This window comes from Schistocerca piceifrons, chromosome 2 (assembly GCF_021461385.2).
Source record: "Schistocerca piceifrons isolate TAMUIC-IGC-003096 chromosome 2, iqSchPice1.1, whole genome shotgun sequence".
NCBI classification, from domain to species: Eukaryota; Metazoa; Arthropoda; class Insecta; order Orthoptera; family Acrididae; genus Schistocerca; species Schistocerca piceifrons.
Window position 1 is genome coordinate 465,847,589 of NC_060139.1, and position 6,000 is coordinate 465,853,588.

Consider the following 6,000-nt stretch of genomic DNA (forward strand, 5'->3'; position numbering starts at 1 on the left):
GGGAAATCACAGAAAACCTAAATCAGGATGGCCGGAGACGGGATTGAACCGTCGTCCTCCAGAATGCGAGTCCAGTGTGCTAACCACTGCACCACCTCGCTCGGTTCAAGTGTGGACGAGCCATACATTTTTGTAGCCTGTATCACAGATTACATACAGTTAATGAGGTTAACCACGGTCTCGAGAGCAGCTGCTTACTGAGTAGCGGTCCTAAAAAATTTCAGTGCATGAACACAATAAACGGTACCTACAGGGAATTTATAATCAACTTTGCAGAAAATTATGATATGGTAGCTAGTCTTCATCATCTTCACGGAGAAATTCCGAAAAGAAGTCTTTTTTGTACGCGAAATATAATTCCTTTTCATTTCCTAGAATAGAGAGTGCCTGTTTTGCTCCGTTCTGTTGATCGTTGTTAATATTAGGTATATAATCAGCTTGATCCGTCACAAAGTAGCCAAGTAAGTCGCTTCCTTGTTCTGTCATGGTCTGTACTGTTAGTGGAATTGGAAATGCATATGCTCATTTTCAATTACCTTATGAGCACATGAATGACGTAAGTGGGATATAGCCGATTGTGTCACATCATGCAGAGAATAGAGAAACAGGCAGTGCCATTCGCAGAGAAAAAATAGCTGTTGTGCCGTTTTTATTTGACTTTATAGATATCCTCCGAAACAGCACGCACCGCCACTGCGATGTTTGTATAGGCCAGTCACATTTACGTGACCACCGCCTATGTTCGAGATCAGTGTGCTACAACCACTCACAGACGGCACGTGGCAACACTGGCAGTCGATGGCATACAGGGTGTTACAAAAAGGTACGACCAAACTTTCAGGTAACATTCCTCACACACAAAGAAAGAAAATATTTTAGGTGGACATGTGTCCGGAAACGCCTACTTTCCATGTTAGAGCTCATTTTATTACTTCTCTTCAAATCACATTAATCATGGAATGGAAACACACAGCAACAGAACGTACCAGCGTGATTTCAAACACTTTGTTACAGGAAATGTTCAAAATGTCCTCCGTTAGCGAGGATACATGCATCCACCCTCCGTCGCATGGAATCCCTGATGCGCTGATGCAGCCCTGGAGAATGGCGTATTGTATCACAGCCGTCCACAATACGAGCACGAAGAGTCTCTACATTTGGCACCGGCCGGGGTTGCGTAGACAAGAGCTTTCAAATGCCCCTATAAATGAAAGTCATAAGGGTTGAGGCCAGGAGAGCGTGAAGGCCATGGAATTGGTCCGCCTCTACCAATCCATCGGTCATCGAATCTGTTGTTGAGAAGCGTACGAACACTTCGACTGAAATGTGCAGGAGCTCCATCGTGCATGAACCACATGTTCTGTCGTACTTGTAAAGGCACATGTTCTAGCAGCACAGGTAGAGTATCCCGTATGAAATCATGATAACGTGCTCCATTGAGCGTAGGTGGAAGAACATGGGGCCCAATCAAGACATCACCAACAATGCTTGCCCAAACGCTCACAGAAAATCTGTGTTGATGACGTGATTGCACAATTGCGTGCGGATTCTCGTCAGCCCACACATGTTGATTGTGAAAATTTACAATTTGATCACGTTGGAATGAAGCCTCATCCGTAAAGAGAACATTTGCACTGAAATGAGGATTGACACATTGTTGGATGAACCATTCGCAGAAGTGTACCCGTGGAGGCCAATCAGCTGCTGATAGTGCCTGCACACGCTGTACATGGTATGGAAACAACTGGTTCTCCCGTAGCACTCTCCATACAGTGACGTGGTCAACGTTACCTTGTACAGCAGCAACTTCTCTGACGCTGACATTAGGGTTATCGTTAACTGCACGAAGAATTGCCTCGTCCACTGCAGGTGTCCTCGTCGTTCTAGGTCTTCCCCAGTCGCGAGCCATAGGCTGGAATGTTCCGTGCTCCCTAAGACGCCGATCAATTGCTTCGAACGTCTTCCTGTCGGGACGCCTTCGTTCTGGAAATCTGTCTCGATACAAACGTACCGCGCCACGGCTATTGCCCCGTGCTAATCCACACATCAAATGGGCATCTGCCAACTCCGCATTTGTAAACATTGCACTGACTGCAAAACCACGTTCGTGATGAACACTAACCTGTTGATGCTACGTACTGATGTGCTTGATGCTAGTACTGTAGAGCAATGAGTCGCATGTCAACACAAGCACAGAAGTCAACATTAACTTCCTTCAATTGGGCCAACTGGCGGTGGATCGAGGAAGTACAGTACATACTGACGAAACTAAAATGAGCTCTAACATGGAAATGAAGCGTTTCCGGACACATGTCCACATAACATCTTTTCTTTATTTTTGTGTGAGGAATGTTTCCTGAAAGTGTGGCCGTACCTTTTTGTAACACTTTGTATAAAGCGTGTTGGAGATAAGAAAAATAGAGCAGTAGTTGTAATGCGGAAAGGGAGCGATTTACCTGATGTCGAAAAGGGCGTTACCATTGGCTTCCGGGCCAAGGTTGGAAGCATTTCCGAAACGGCTAAATGTGTAAACTGTTCGCGTGCCGCCGTGGACAAAGTATACCGTGCATGACAAAACGGCTCTATCCAAAACTGGCGTCGAGGCAAATGCGAAGCACCACGGGCCATAGATGATAGGGGTGAACGACAGCTGCGGAGATACGTTTGGCGAGTAGACGTGCAACTGTCAAACTGACCGCTGTGAAGAAGGAAGGGGCTATCAACAGTGTCTCCTCAATGATCAATCAGCGAAGGTTGCTGCGTATGGGCCTCCGCAGAAGGCGCCTTGCTCATGTATCCATACTGAATACTGTTCATCGGCTGCGAAGGCTGGACTTCGCACGCTGTTACAGCAACTCGGCGTCCCCTCAGTGGCGACAGGTGGCCTTTTCAGATGAATCACGTTTTTTGCTCCATCGGACATGTGACCGTTAGCGTGTGCGGCGTAAAAACGTCTGAAAGCAAACACCCTGCAACAGTCGTCAGTACAGTCCAACCCAGAGGAGGGGGCGATATGATCTGGAGAAGGTTTCTGTGGCATTCCTTGGTTGATCTTGTCATTCTGGAAGACACACTGGAACAACACAAGTAAGCATTTTCCATCGCTACATGAAGTTCATTTTTCCTCTGCACGATGGGGTCTACCAGCAGGACAATGCAACGTGTCACACAGGTCGCAGTGTGCGTCGTTCTAAGAGCACCAGGACGAGTTTACCGTACTCCGCTGACCAACAAAACTCCACGGATTACTACCCAATCGAAAATCTGCGGGACCAACTCGATCGGGCTGGGATCCTCAACCAATTCACCTAGCGCAGCTGGCCACGGCGCTGGAGTCAGTGTGGCTCCACATACCTGTCGGTATCTTCCTGAGCCTCACTGACTCTCTTCCTGCACGTCCGCGCTACAGAGGGTGACTATTTAGGCTTTTGACATGTGGTCACATCAATGCGACTGGACAGTGTATATTCTTTACCTGAACTTCATTATAACCTCTTTAGCCTGTTTTTGTATTATCTTCCATTTTCCCCTGTTTATTTTATGTTTCGTATTCATGAGCACGATGCCTCTAGGTGAAATTAATCTGCTATGAATATGTCAGGTGTTTTACAAATTGGCATTTACAGAATGACAATTATTGAACTATATGAAATAAAATTGACATAAGTTTTGAACGGTTTTCGTTAGGACGTTCAAACTGCGCGGTTGGCCGCAGGGCATGATGGCAGTTAACATGCGCATTGTTTAGAGGCGCCCACTTTCATTTGGATGGGTTCGTCAGTAAGCAAAACTGCCGCATTTGGGGGACTTGGAATTCGCATTTCACATCGAGAAGTCTCTTCACCCTCAACAGGTGACTATGTGGTATGCAACGTTCAGTCACGGAATAATCGGCGCGATATTCCTTGATGGCACGGTGACTACCGAACGGTACATGAAGGTTATGGAAGATGATTTTATCCCTATTATCCAAAGCGATCCTCATTTCGAAAAGATGTGGTTCATGCAAGATGGAGTTCGACCCCATCGAAGCAAGAGAGCGTTTGATGTCCTGGAGGAGCAGTTTGGGGACCGCCTTCTAGCTCTGGGGTTACCCAGAGGCCACTGGCATGGACCTCGATTGACCGCCATATTCTCCGGATCTGAACACATGCGACTCCTTTATGTGTCGCTATATTAAAGACAAGGTGTACAGCAACCATTCAGGAGGTCATCGACAGCATCGAGGTTATGACACTTCAGCGGGCCATGCGGAATATCGCTAATCCTCTGCGCCACATAATCGCCAATGATGGCAGCACATCGAACACGCCATAACCTAAATGCGAATGTCTGTAGTATCGTTTATATGTTGAATAAAGTGTGTGCACGCCGTAGTTACGTTTTTTTTCATATAGTTCCATAACTGTCACCCTGTATTTTTATACAAGACGCCTAAAAATTGTTGGTCGAGGGTGTAAGAATAAAAAATACGAAAGATATAAACGAAATACCTTTACTGCCTTCAGAACAACAATCAGCCGCAATGGACGAGTAGACTGGACTCACATTAGGCAGCAAAACAGTTCAGGTCCGCATGTAGTGGTCCAGAGTTACGCTTTCTGTAGTGTCCCGGTATCTCTGATATAAAATGGCAGGACGGTTCATCTAAAACGGCTTGGCCGATTCCGTTGCGGCATTCTTTCATGCTCAGCTTGCGCTCCATGTCTTAAGCCCTATTGTCTATAGCGACGATAAACTCTGACCATCGTTTCATCCTTTCTTCTTTTTCATTGGCCACACCAACCCTTCGCCAATATCCATAAAACTGAAACTTCCTGGCAGATTAAAACTGTGTGCCTGACCGAGACTCGAACTCGGGACCTTTGCCTTTCGCGGGCAAGTGCTCTACCAATTGAGCTACCGAAGCACGACTCACGCCCGGTACTCACAGCTTTACTTCTGCCAGTGCCTGGTCTCCTTGGAAGGTAGGAGACCAGGTACTGGCAGAAGTTAAGCTGTGAGTACCGGGCGTAAGTCGTGATTCGGTAGCTCAGTTGGTAGAGCACTTGCCCGCGAAAGGCAAAGGTCCCGAGTTCGAGTCTCGGTCGGGCACACGGTTTTAATCTGCCAGGAAGTTTCATATCAGCGCACACTCCGCTGCAGAATGAAAATCTCATTCTGGATCCATAAAACTGCTGAAAATTGTCGATTAAAGGTACTTTCAGAAATGGTAGACACGCAAAGTCACACGTCTACATACTTCGTGACTCTCTCCTGTGACCATACGTGCCGCCCTTCTTCATCAGCGTTCAATATCCCCTGTTAGTCCTATTTCTTCTTGGTCCCATGCACTCGAGTAGTATTCTAGGGTGGATCGCACGAGCGTTTGGTAAGCAGTTTCCTTTGTAGGTAGACTAAATATTCCTGTATCCTGCAAATGAACCAAAGTATGGCTTCTCCTTGCCTACGACTGATTCTAGGTGATACACCCATCTCATACCCTTACAAATCTTGACACCCACGCGTTTGTATGCGTTGACTAATTGGATAATTTAGACTGTAGTCATAGTATCCTACGTTATTTTCCTTTTTTGACGTGCATAAATTGACACTTCTGGCCATTAAAATTGCTACATCAAGAAAAAATGCGGATGGTAAACGGGTATTCATTGGACAAATACATTATACTAGAACTGACATGTGATTACATTTTCACGCAATTTGGGTGCATAGATCCCGAGAAATCAGTACCCAGAACAACCACCTCTGGCCGTTATAACGGCCTTGATACGCCTGGGCATTGAGTCAAACAGAGCTTGGATGGCGTGTACAGGTACAGCTGCCCATGCAGCTTCAACACGATACCACAGTTCATCAAGAGTAGTGACTGGCGTATTGTGACGAGCCAGTTGCTCGGCCACCATGGACCAGACGTTTTCAATTGGTGATAGATCTGGAGAATGTGCTGGCCAGGGCAGCAGTCGAACGTTTTCTGTATCCAGAAAGGCCCGTACAGGA

At 46.5% G+C, this 6,000-nt stretch overlaps 1 non-coding gene across 1 annotated transcript; it reads right to left on the reverse strand.

Annotated features, from left to right (window-relative positions):
• Positions 1 to 28: 28 nt before the first annotated feature.
• Positions 29 to 101, reverse strand: Trnaa-cgc. The gene has a single exon. It is a non-coding gene; the product is annotated as a tRNA-Ala (tRNA).
• Between the last annotated feature and the right edge of the window lie 5,899 nt (positions 102 to 6,000).